Raw genomic sequence first — 13,278 nt, 5'->3', positions numbered from 1 at the left:
TCTGAAGTGAGACAAAGAGGCTGCTTATAACCGTGATCACTGCTCCTCTGGGTTGATGGTACTTGTTGTTTGGGTTTTTTCTTGTACCCAGTGACTGCTATTATGAGACAGTAAATTTTTGAATGTATAGATTGCTCAGTGTAATAGGGAATAAAGTTCTAGAAAGGCCTTCAGAAAATGAATCTGTTGCCTTCCTTTTGTTCCCTTAATGCCAGACAGATTATTTGTTGCATTCATTTTGTTTCCACAATGGAACCTTCCCAAGCAGTCTAGTCCAGTGTTGTCCTGACCTTATTACCCTTTTCCAAGCCTCTTCCCTTATCCAACTTCAGCCAACCATCCTGGGTCTTCTCCCTGCTCCTCTGGGGCATGGGGAAAGAGTCTGAACTAGGAATAACCAGGGGCAAAGGAAGGGACAGTCAGGGAAAAGCTGAATAAGTCATGATTCCTCGGAGTTAGGAGGGCGAGGAGGGTCCTGTGTGCCAGCAGGGCCATGGCCAGCCATGGAGGGAGGCTGCACAGCCTGGCTGCTTGCCCTGGCCCCACCAGCCCAGCCCTGCTGGCACCAATATGGTGCATTTATTTGGAATGTCTCTCCCAGACAGTGCTGGCTCAAGTGTAATACTTTGCTGGCATTCAAGTAAGAGGATCATTCCCTGCTGGAATTTTATAACCCATTTTATAAAAAAAATAGCATTGTAGTTCTGGTTTGTGTTGCAGCTGCTATTTAATCTGGTCAAAGAGAAGAAGCAGAGAACTTGTACAATGTGATTTATGATGCTGTCAGTGTTTTGGCACTTATTTCAGCTGTATGAGTTACAAAACCAAAGAGCATGTCTGCAACCTGAAGAGTGACTCTTGGTCAAAGCTGTATCATGGTAAACTAATGTTCTGAATGCCTTTTTCACTGCATCCAAGAATACTTTGCTAGATGGAGCAATTGCTTTCCCAAAGTGTTCTTCTTCAAGGACTGGGAAATCATCCCTGTCTTATAAATACACTTCCAGTGCATTAAACGAGGGATAAATGCAGGGTAGCCATTTGTTGTGGTTTAGCCCCAGTGATCAACCCAGCCCCTCACAGGCACTCACTCACTCACAGGGCCTGTGAGGCTGCTCCTGGCTGGCTGTAGAGGGTCTCATCTGCTTGGTCTTCCCGGTGGAGCAGGCTGTAGCAGACCTCCCCTGTAAATAAGGTCACCTGTCCCTGCCCTCCCTTTAACCTGACCCATGAGCTCTCTTCCATCCCCAAGCAAAGATCCAGGCACTCCAACACTGACATAGATGGCAAACACCCCCTCCTCATCTCCTCTGCCTCTCCTTCCTAAAGAGCCTTTGTCATTCCACTCTCCAGCCACAGGAGCCATCCCTCCACATCTCCATGGTGCTGGTAACACCAGTCCTGCTGGCCTGTGCACGTCTCTAACTTGATTAACACTTGCTAAGCTCGTGTTTGACAAAGAGCACACATGCAGTTGATTACTGCACTGTTGGCTACTGTTTCCTTCTAGTGACTGTGAATCTCAGCCCAGAGAAAGGGGGCTTTCTCTGCTGGAGAGAAAGCAGCATCCTTTCAGAGGAGTGTCTTTAAAAAGAATTAGTCACCAGTGTTGCTAAATCAACTAAATGTCTCTCACCGGCTCTGCTTGTACTTAAATCCATCATTGGAAAAAGGGATTTGCCATAGATAGCAGATTGCTGTGCTATTTAGAGTATATTGGTTCTTAAAACTACTAAAATGTGGCATTAAATACTGAATTATCAGTGTCAATTCTCTTTGACCATGAGTAATATGGTTTTTACTAAGCAAGAAATCTGCAGATAAAGATTTGTAGGATCCTCTTTATATTTTATAGTACTTAAGAGATTGTCCAATTTCACAGATATCCTTGGACAGAAATTTCCCAGCAGCCTGGCACAGCCTTCTCCCACTGGCTCACCAGTGGTGAACTCTTCATGCTGCTTCTTGGTGCTCCTGTCCCAGGGAGGCCCAAGTGAACGACCCACATGATGTTGGTCCCGCACATGGAGATGCTGGAGCTGTTTGTGAAACACTCCACAAAATGACTTTCGGTCTCACAGAGATGCCTGCAGTATGTTCTTGTGTGTAAATACCTAAATGACCAAATACCATATATCACATTGTCTTTTGCTAGAGACTTAGCCCGTGCTGGGGAAGCTTTAGTGATGTTTTTTTTAAAAGCACAAATTCCTTGATTGTTTTAACAAAAAACAAAATAAATACTTTCATGCACATTTTTGATGAGTTTGCATTCATTAGCTTCTCTTGCCCTTTATTGAGGGAGATAACAAGCAGATTAATTACCCCACCTCAGGCTCTGGGGTCAAGGTTAGACCTGTGCTGCTGGGCTGCAGCTTTGGATATTTTCTTACACTAAAGAGGGAATTCCCAGAACTCTCCAGGCTAATGTTATTGTTGGTGATCAGGGCTATAATTAGGTTTTTGAGAGGACTTGCTGGAAGATCTGTTTTGAGCCAGTCAGAGCCAGCCCATTGACAGAGCCAAATGAGAATCTACTGGTCATGGCTGTGGGAAGAGGAGGCTTCAGTCCCCCCTGCATCTGGCAGTGTTCCTGGAAAGTGGAGTTAAAATGGAGACTTGTAGGACACCACACAGATGTAGGACAGGACAAATACCCCTCTGTAGTTGTGTTCCCCTTGGCTGGGAATAGAACACAGCAGGCTTCCATCCAGGTTGAGGCTTTTTAGGTCCTTCAGCCACCTGAGGCTGAGGAGCGGTGGCAATGTCTGCCGGTCAGGTGAAATGACAGCTTTTGGTGGCAGGGAGGTGCTCATGGAGGCACAGCCACCCAGAACAGAGTGTCTGTGGGGTAACCTGGGTCAGGGCCAGCATGGCCAGGTGGGATCTGTTCCTGCTGCCTTATGTCTTCTCCCAGCAGTGTTTGGGCTGGCATCAGTGGGAGGTTCCCATCTCAGCTTTGGGTTTATGCCAGGGATGAGCTCCAGCACAGCACAGCTCCTGGGTATTTCAGTGCTCCCTGAGGAGACAGGTGTCCATATTCACTGAAACAAAATGTTTAGGAATGTCAACATATCTTATGGGATGGAATTATTTTCTAATTAAACTGTGCAAGCTTAAAACGCTGTTTGTGTGTACTTGTGCCTGAATAACTGCTGCTCTCACAGGACTGCAGTCTTCCCAAATCTGGTCATTAGGATTTCCAAACCTTAGCTGCCCTTTTTCTGTGGAGTTACAGATTTTCATAGTACAAAAAAATACTTTAATTAGTGTCACTCAAAAAGAAAAAAAAAAAAGGCAGGAAGGCTGGGTCTGCACTGGTTAGGGATAGAGCACAGAGTGATGGAGGACTTGCTGTGGGAACCGCTGCCTGGTTGTCTATGGCATTTATTACACCACAGATACAGATCATGCTGGTTCTTTCTGGCCTTCAGTCTACAAATCTCTGCAGGAACCCTGCTGCCCCACGCTCTCCCAGGCAGATGGTGAGGCAGATGAAGAGCAGAGAGGCACCGCTTCAGCAGGCGCCTTGTTGGAGCCACAAATTTTAAAAAGCAAGTTGGAAGAAGGAAAATGCAACAGTATGGGCTGAAACTTCCCAGTATAGAGCTCTGTGCTGGAAGGACACACAGAGTGTTGGCTGGGGAGGAGTGGGATCTGTGGATTGATGAGTTGACTCTAACTGGAGGAAAAAGAGGAAAGGAGGGAAAAGAATGACCCTGAGGTGCAAAGGGCTGGGATGGTCCTTTCCATCTTGAGCACATTGTTCATCTTGCACTGGCGTGGGGAATGGGGAGTTTGCTTCCCTGTGGTAGATGAGGATAACAACATCCCTTGAGAATCCCTGTAAACACTATGGCACAAAGGACAAACATCTCAGACAAGTGCAAATTTCAACATGTCAGGTGAGAAAATCAGAATGACAGAGAAGGCATCAGAGAGGAGGGAATCCCAGTGATTTTAGCAATGTCTAACTGAGAAGAAAGGATACTGGTAGGTCAGGGAAGAATCAAGGGTGCAGGGAGTAGCTTATCAGCTGAGACAGAGGAGAGCCCTCTGTAAGTGCTGTAGATTTGGTTTTCCCATGAACTTGTGAGGCTGGTGACTTACAGCTGGTTCTTGAGGTCTGCACAGCAGGAGAGCTGATGTCTCGCCCAGGACACCTTCAGCACTCCAAACCCAAGTCCATTAACAAACACCACAACACCCTACGTACTCTGCTGTTTATTGGGGGGAGGAGAGAAGTGACCTTTTTGTGTTCTTTCCCTCTCCCTGGGAGCCTGATGGGCTGTGATAACCCACTTAGCGGCTGCGTGGGCAGCGGGTGATGGCGTCAGAGTGACGAGAGGGAAGCGGCTCATTCCATATCCTCAGTGCCACGACACTAAAAATAACCGCGTCTCACACGGGGAGTCTCTGGCCGTGCCTCGCCTGCTGCTCTCCCTGGCGTGTCTGTCTGTCTGTCTGCTCTGCAGCAGTTGCTGTGCTCCGCTGCCTCCGGAGCCTCTGAGCCGCCGGGGAGAGGCTGCGGGACGGCTCTGCTCCTCAGCGAGCACCAGGCAGCCGCGGGACGGCTCTGCCCCTCAGGGAGCACCGGGCAGCCGCGGGACGGCTCTGCCCGGCACGGAGTACCGGGCAGCCGCGGGACGGCTCTGCCCCTCAGGGAGCACCGGGCAGCCGCGGGACGGCTCTGCCCCTCAGGGAGCACCGGGCAGCCGTGGAGCCGGCACCAGGCCCTCCGCTGCAATTTCAGGCACCGGTGCACCCGCAGCAAACAGCTCGTCTGGGTGTCAAGCTGTGAAGCAGGGATTTGGCCTCATCCGCAATGTACGCCGGCAGCAATGAGAACGGTAGGGTGGGTTCAGTGCAACACACCTGGCACAGGTGGGCAGAGCTGTGCTGGATGGAGGGAGCATCGGCTGCTGCAGAGCAGGGGCAGGCAGCTCAGCTGGCTCCTGGGAGGAGTTCACAGGCAGGGCCCGACCAGGGATGGTACCAGAGGTGGTGGAAGCAGTGGGAGAGGGGCATCTGTCAGGACCATGGGTCACGTCAGGACCCTGCAGCACTCAGCACTCGTGCTCGGAGCAGACCCCGTGGTGCAGATCCCGTGGTGCAGTGCCCTCAAACACCTCACCATGAGCTGTAGCAGCAGAGGGCATGAGATGGGGCCTGGGCAGATCTGGCACACTCAGCCTGGAACAGGAAGGCTTGTCTGGAGAAGCAGCACTTTGACAGGTGACATCTTTACATCTAGCAACTGTGGTGTGGTTACTGCAAACACAAACATGAGAATCAAAAGAGAACAAAAGACAAAATAAAATCCTGGGGGACCCTGTTGCTGTAAGAAAAACACAAGTGCCATTGCTGCACATCCACCATCATCTCCCTTCCTTCCCCTGCACTTCAAACATGGGCTCAGTGCATCACCCACCTAGCACACTCCAGCCCCCGTGCCTATGGGCACCCACTGGAGCAGACTGGGCTGGGCTGGGCAGAGGCTGTGTTTGGGCTGTGGTGTTTGGGCCACCAGTGCCACCAGCAGCTGCTTATGAGCCTGCTCTCACAGTGCTCTCCTCACCACCCTGCCCTAGGAGTTGTCACTGGCTCTATATCCATCACCTACATTGTTCTTGCTCCATCTTTTCTCCAGTCCTGAGCTGGGACTCTTCAGCCTGGAGAAGGGAAACTGCAGAGGGATCTTCTCTGTGTGTAAAATACATGCTGAGGGGAGTAATGAGAAGACAGAGCCAGGATCTCCTCAGGGTATCCAGAGAATGGATGAAAGGACACGAACCAAGACATAGGAAAGTGCATTGAAACGTAAGAAAAGGCTGGGTTATGGTGAGGAAAATCAAGCACAGGTTCCTGAGAGGTTGTGGAGGCTCCATTTTTGGATGTACTCACAGCAATGAGAAAATGTTTTGACTGACCCTGCTTGATCAGGGGGTTGGACTGGATGATCTCAGGAGGTCCCTGATGTTTCCAGCCAATGTGTGGTTGTGTGGTGCTGCTCCCTCCCCTAGCTCCTGCTGGCCATGTGACCTGAGGCACAGCCATTCACTCTTTTTATCAAGCTGTTTCTGGTGCTGTCTTCCTCCCCACTGAGTCTCTGGGTCCTTCCCTTACTGAGCAGTGTCAGGAGAGATGGATCTTCACTAAAGCACAATAAAGTGGCACATTATCTATGGACTGAGGGAGATTGAGTGGTAGGTGAGGGAGAAGGGAGCTTCTCTTCTCTGTTTTAATGCCTGTGTGACATGAAGGCAAAGCTTGTGGCTTCCATCACTGTTCTCCTGAGCTGCTCTAAGTCATTAACCAGAAGAGGCTTGGACTGTTTCTTAAATTAAATAAAAAAGGCTTTAACTGGTAACAGGTCAGAGATTCCAGCACCATTTCAGGCTGAGAATATAGAATATAGCAGCTTAGTGAGGAGAAGGCCATCGGTCTCAGGCTGCTGTGGGCTGCTTAGGCCAGGCAGATTAGTGATGGATGGGAACAGGACTGGGGACATGTGGGCCCAGCACAGCACTGGTGGAGCTGGAACTCCATCTCATGGGGAGGGAACAGAGCACTGACTTATCCCTCAGCATCCTCTAGTGTGCTCCTGTAACTGTTCCTGTGGAAAGCAGCAGCCTGAACCACTTCTGAAATGTTCCTGTGCAGGTGTGAGTGTAAGGAGCCCACACAGGTGTGTGTGTAGGCACCTGTGTTGCTCTTTATGGGACCCAGGAGCTGTCCAACCATACTGAGAACTGTTTCTGTAAAGAGGAAAAAGTTATGTTGGCAAGCTCGTTTTCTGTGATCCTACACAGTTTATTGACATAGGATAAGCATATATAGTGTTACTGCATCACAGGAGTGACTGAAGTGAAGCTAAGTTTCAACCTCTGATAGGCAAAAATGAACCTCAGAAGTGCTCTCCCTCAGCTTTTCCATCCAAGCTTTCCTGTGCAAGATGCCTTTTCCAAGTTTTTAACCCCTGTGTCCCTACCTTCAGAGAACACCCCCTGTACCTTATTTGTGCTGTGCTTTCAAGTGAATTCAGGCCTTGGCATTTACTGTGGAATTATGATGATTTTCACAACCCGAAACTGTAAAAGAAGGCTGGGGCTTCCCACCACGATCTGGAAATGGGAGCAGTGAGGAGTATTGTGCTTACAGCATGCTTTGTGGGGGCTGTAACTTCCCTGAAATGCCCTCCTCTACCAGCCTGCAGCAGCAGCTGCCATAAGAAGTTTCCATTTTCCATAGTTTCTTCCCACAGAGCCTATGTCAGATTTTAAGTCCCTGAGAACATTAGGGAGCAGAAAAAAAAAGGAAAGAAAAATAATGTCTTCCTGAAGCCCTGATTTTGATTTTGGAGGAAAGGCCACAGCAGACCCTGATTAAGGTGTGGGTTTGTCCTGTTATCTTTTCTCCGTTAACAAATTATATCCCACTCTCTGCATCTTATCTGAAGCTGCACTGCTGTCCTTCCCTGCACCCCCTCCGCTGCAGATTCCCCTGGATCCTGTTTTTAGCAGGGTACCCTAAAATGGCAGTGGCTTTCCTGGAGAAGTTTCCTGGCACCTTGCATTGTGCCCTGTATGAGCAGGAATCCTGTTTGTAAACAGATACAAGGAACTAACTGAACAGATAAACACATTGAGAGAAGCAGAAATTCAGAAATTCAAACTGGTTTTTCTTTGTGTGTGACACTGAACAGCTCATCACCTTGCAGTGCTCGGAGTCGAGAGGGTAACACACTGAAAAATTCATGTCAAAGTTTTGAAACATCCTGATTCGGAGGCACAAGAGAAATAGATCAGAAACAAGAGCAAACATTTTGAAATTGAAATTGAGTAGTTAGGCAAAATGAACATTAATCACAACTTGCTTTCTCAAAGGGAGGATGTGGCTTAAAACTCTTTGTTTTGTCAGGTAACAAAACAAGAGGGAAGACATTTCTGATTACTTTTCTTAATTGCTTCCTCTGTGACTGTACAGAGGAGGAAAAGGGAGGGGAGGGAAAAACTGTGGGTAATGCAGCATTTTCAGGATGTTGCTGGTGCCCATGGCAACTTCAAGGGAGCCCAAGGCAATGTCTTTTTGGAGGGATGAGCAATTGGTCAGGATCCCCCATCCAGCTGTTGCTTCAAGGAAGGACACTAAACCTCCTAAACTGCAGTCTGTTGGGAGGTGAGGCCTGTGTGACACTGCTCCGTGGCTCAGAGAGCTCTGCCTGTCCCCCTGGAGGCCTCTTGCCCATTTGGTGGCCAAGTTGCCCAGCCCTGTTAATCCTCATTGGGCTGGCTTAGTACTGCTGACCTCAGGGTGGCTGATTTCCATCCCTGCACTCTGACTTACCAGGATCTCAGCATCACCCTAGGGCTGCATCAGTCGACCCTAGAGACCGGACGAGTCCTTCACCTTCCTTTCACATCATCTCCCGTTCCTGTTTGTGCTGGGATGCCCTGGAGCTCTCCCCTACTGTTGGCAGCTAACATGCAGGTGACAGCTCTCCTATGTTACAGAAGCTGCTGAAATTATGGCAGCGTGCTTTTCCCTTACACTTTGCTGAGCAGAATGCTGTCAAGTACAGGTGCACACAAAAACAAACACTGGCACCAGGAGCGCTCCCCAGCTCAGCCGCCTTTCCCTCCACATTTTGGGAGAGAGCTCTCAGGGTAACAGCTCTGACTCAAGCCTCATGAAGTGGTGTTCAGAGGCAGAGATTAGGAGCAAGTGTGAATTAAATGAGGTTCGAAGTGTTCAACTGCAGCACTTTCCCAGTGAAAACATTCTGCCCCAAAGCTTTGTCAGGTTTTAATCTAAAGGAAGCAGCGAGGCTGGAGCAGACAGGTCTTTGGTGAGATACACCTGTCCCAACCCGGGGCACCCAGCCCTGAGCTCCTGCCTCACCTGGGACTCTCCGCTGCTTTTGGCACGCCTGGGCCCAGTTCAACAGCAGAAGCAAGGCCACCGTGTCCTGCCCATCTGCCCTCTGCAGTGTCACACCTGGCTCCTCAAAGGCACCTTAAACCCTGCTGCCAGTGGCTCTTGTGGCACCACTTTTCCTGTCATGCTCTACCAAAACTGGTATCAAAGTATACAGTTACAGTGTTTTCTCCCTCCTATTTATCCTCTGCATTTCAAGAACAAATCGCAGGCTCCCTCCCTTACATTTAATTTTTCTCTCCGGCACTAGAGGGCAGAAGGAGGGAAGGTGGAGCCGTGCGACCCTGAGCTGTCTCAGCAGCTATCCAAGGGTGCGCAAATAAATCTGCCTTGAAAGGCTTTTCCCTTTGCACATTACGAGCGCTCATCAAGAGTTTCATGTCCCAGCCTCTTTAGTGCTATTAAAGTTTAATAGTTCGATATTGCATTTCAGAGGTAGCACAGCGCGATCGCTGCGTGCTCCTGGGCAGGCCCCGGGCCGAAGCGGCGCCCCCATCTGCCCTGGACATAAAGCGGGCAGCTGCGGTTTCTGCAGTTTGGGAAACCACTTCGTGTGAGGGACAACTTGCTTCTTCCCTCGTGGCAAGGCTGCCTGCCCGCCCTCAGCATCCCTTTCCTTTGAAAGCCTTGTCCCCCCGCCCAGTGCCTGTAGGAGGGTTTCGCGGCTCCCAGCAGGGCAGCGGGGAGGACAGCGGGATGCACAGGGTGCGATTTTCCTGGAGTGGGGAGTGATGGAGCATTCCAGAACACCAGCCCTTAACAGGCTCGGAGGATTTCTCATTAAACCCACCGAAGGCAGGGGCACTTCATGGGGCGCGCAGACGGATGGCTCATCGCACGTTTTTCTCTCTGCCAGGGAAGAAGCAGTGTCTGGGAGGCACCGGGGCCGCGGCACGGGGATTACACCCGCCGGGGAGCCCCGGCTCCCAGCTTGCCTTTGCCGGGAGGAGAGCCGAGATGGAGAGCCGGGAGCGCGGCGTGTGCCGGCCGGGAGCCCCGCGGGATGCGGGCTCCTGTCCCCGGGTGAGGAGCAGCCCCCTGGGAAAAGCACGCCGGGTTTGCTCTGGGATAAGGAAAAGCAGAAACCAACGGAACCAGCTCCTGCTGCACCCCCAGCTGCTGCTATTGGATGGCTGAAGGGCGAGGGGCAGATGGCAGCCCATAGCAACGCCTGTTGAACGAATTCATTTTATTCTTCGCCGGATTTTTGCAACGTCTGTAATTAGCATGCATGATATAAGTAGTTATTTAATCGACAAATAAGACTAAAAATATTCTTCCTTTTTATTTTTCATTCAGTTCATCTCCTCAGCATATCCCTTACTAGGATGAAATTATCTGACACTTGTGGGTAATGGAGAGAAACTAAATTTCTTATATTCCAATGAAACTGCACTGAAAAGGGTTTTCACAGTCTGCCACACTTTTTGAGATTAAGAATTTTATTTTGTTTTCTAACCAGGAAAAGGAATTCCTCATATGCTGGCAGTAAAAAGGACACCAGAAGAGCTTGTGGATACTCCACTAGTCAGGACACTTAATTTGTGGAAGAGCTGACACTGTGTTTATCATCTCATTTTCATCTCTTCTGCACAGTTTTTCAAGATTTTTTTTTTTCCCAAGCAAAATTTTGGTTCAACAAGTCAGCATTTCCTGAGTGGAGAGAACAAGTGTCAAATCTCCTGACCACATCCTGCCACAGGAGCTCGGAATGCTGAGGGAAGCTGGGACCAAACCCAGCACTGTCTCACCTCATGCTCAGCAGCACCTGGGAAGGAGAGATGTCCTGGGCCCAAGCTCTGTGCAGACCCACCACAGCACTGGTCATTTCCTGCACTGTATTGCAATGTCAGTGATATTGTCACTGATATTTGCACCCTGGAGTTAATTTAGCAGCTCAGTGTTGTTCATTGTCTGATGTATAGTTCTTCATTCCTGGTCTGTACAGGCCCATGCTGCTGAGCCTCAGGAGCCACTGCAAAATCCAGCTCCTTCTCCTGGCCCTAGGGGAGGTGAAGGGAAGGACAGGACCAAGGAAGAGATGTCTGATGTACCCAAATTCTTCTTTATGTTCGGACAGTTGACACTTCTGCAGTGAGGCCTGGTGGCTGAATTTGACTTTGGTTAACTCAAGGACTATGGTCTTTCTGAAAACAAACCTCAGAAGCTGGTTCACAGATGATACACACTCATACACAGATTTTTGAGTGAACAAGTAATCCCTGGCTGAAATGGGTTTGTAAGGGTTGTTCAGCAAGTAATACATACCTTGATGGCAGTTAGGTTTATTTCCCAAATAACATGGAAACCCAAAAATGTTTGTCATAAACTGTAAATAAAGAGTAGTAGAACAAACCAGAGCAAAATGTGTGCAAGGAGCATCCAGGCTGCTGTTTCTGTGTAATGTCAGCAAACTTTCAGGAGGCTGAACACATCATTGAGTGTTTTACCCAGGATAACATTTGGAAGATGTCAGGAATATATGCCCATAAACACCAAGCTGTGGGACAGGCACAGGAAATGATCCCTACTCAGAGGGAATGAGACTTAGCACTTCTCCAGCGGAAACAACCAGTTTCAGGCAAAAGGTGTTTGTGTTCATTGCTGTTGGCCTTAAACAGCTGCTGAGCACTCTGCTCTGTTCCTCAATGAATATGTTTGAGGCTCTCATGGATAGGAAGCTCCCGGTTTACCTCTGATCCTATTTCTGTATAGAATAAAATGTACCAACTACTTCAAAATCAAAATCAGGGGAACAACTAACAGCATGTCTGTCTCATGAGATCACTCTATGGGAGAGGTGCCCATCCTTCCTAAAATTTCTGGAGTCCAAGCACCACCAGGTACTCTTACTGCTTGTCAGAATAAACCAAGGCTTGCCTGGTCATAGAGTGCTCCGTAAAATATTTTAGTTAATAGAACATTTGCACATTTCTGCTCCATCCTTTTCCTTCAGCTGGAAGCTCTTTAGGGTAGAGACTTAATTCCTTCACCCTCACCTGAGGAGACTCCTAATAAGGTGGAAACAGGAAGGAGGATGGCACAGGATGCTTTGGTTTGTACTGCCCATGGAACTGGTAACTCCCCAAATTGTTTTGCAGTACAGTACAAGAGTTTTCCAGGCACCAAAGGATGAGCATAGTCCTGAATAACCAAGGCTTTCTCCAGCCCTCTGTGTTAGCCTAGGGCTCAGTCCTAACCCAGCTGTGGCACCTCTAGCACACAAAAGACATCCCTGTGGTTTGTAATAAAGATGTGCACTCAAGGCAGCTAGAGAAATGCAACCTGAATAAATAGTGTATGTTTGATGAGGAAAGGGGATAAAAGGAAGAAAAGAGGATTTTCACGAGCCACCATCCTGCAGGGTGTGATACCACAGCTCTGTTGCTCTGATCAGATTTTAGGAATTGAGGAGAGCACTTCCAGCACAATTCACAATGGCAGCTGGGGGCACAGACTGGCTGCTGGCTCGGCAGCAGCTGCCCAGAGCACAGGACATTCCCAGCCTGTCCCTCCATCTCTTGCACACCATTGCAGCAGATACCTCCACAGAGTGATACTTGTCATGGCTCCACTTACCCACTCTGCTCCCAAAGTGTGCCTGTTAAAGCCTCTGCTGAAAATATTCAAGTGAAAAAGTGTTTAACTTAAGTGGGGTGAGCTGCAATCCATGCCATGCCAGCAGTCCCAGTGGTGGCACTCTGCAGAGAGGGGAGGTAGCTCTCAGCAGCCCAGCCCAGCTTAACCCTGCCACAGTTGACAGCTCAGTCTCACCCCTTGGGGGATGCTAAGAAGCTTTTCCAGATGTTTATCACCTTCATGGTTTCAGAGGCCTAGGGGGCAGAGCAAGGGGGTGCTAGTGGCCCAAAAGGACTTCTCTGCTCTCTGTACTTCAGCACCCTTATGTTGGGAGCGCCTTCTGTGCAAGGGAAGGGGAAGAAAATCTGTATCTCTGAGCAACCATCACTGTTTCTTCTTTTCAAAGCCTAAAGATAGACTCCATATGGGCTGTGTGCAGTGCAGTCTGACCACACATACGGCAGATCTTTTCTCTTGGCATTTTTTCAGGCAGCAGTAGACTGATGGTGAGAGGCATCCCAGTGTTGGAGCCTGCTCCTCCAACAGCCTTGACGATGAGTGTGTTGGAGAATGGCCTTCCTGTCAGGTCAGGATAATAAATACACCTTTATTTTATCAACCATGGCTTGCTAATATGACAAATATGACATGATATTGCATAATGCTCTCACCAGTCTAGAGAGGAGAGATGCACACAGGAAGGGAAAGCAGGAAGGGTTTGTTTCCGCAGCAGCTGGGATAGATGCAGGGGAGAATGTCAAA

Source organism: Motacilla alba, chromosome 2, assembly GCF_015832195.1.
Source record: "Motacilla alba alba isolate MOTALB_02 chromosome 2, Motacilla_alba_V1.0_pri, whole genome shotgun sequence".
Taxonomy (NCBI): domain Eukaryota; kingdom Metazoa; phylum Chordata; class Aves; order Passeriformes; family Motacillidae; genus Motacilla; species Motacilla alba.
This window is presented reverse-complemented; position numbering follows the sequence as displayed.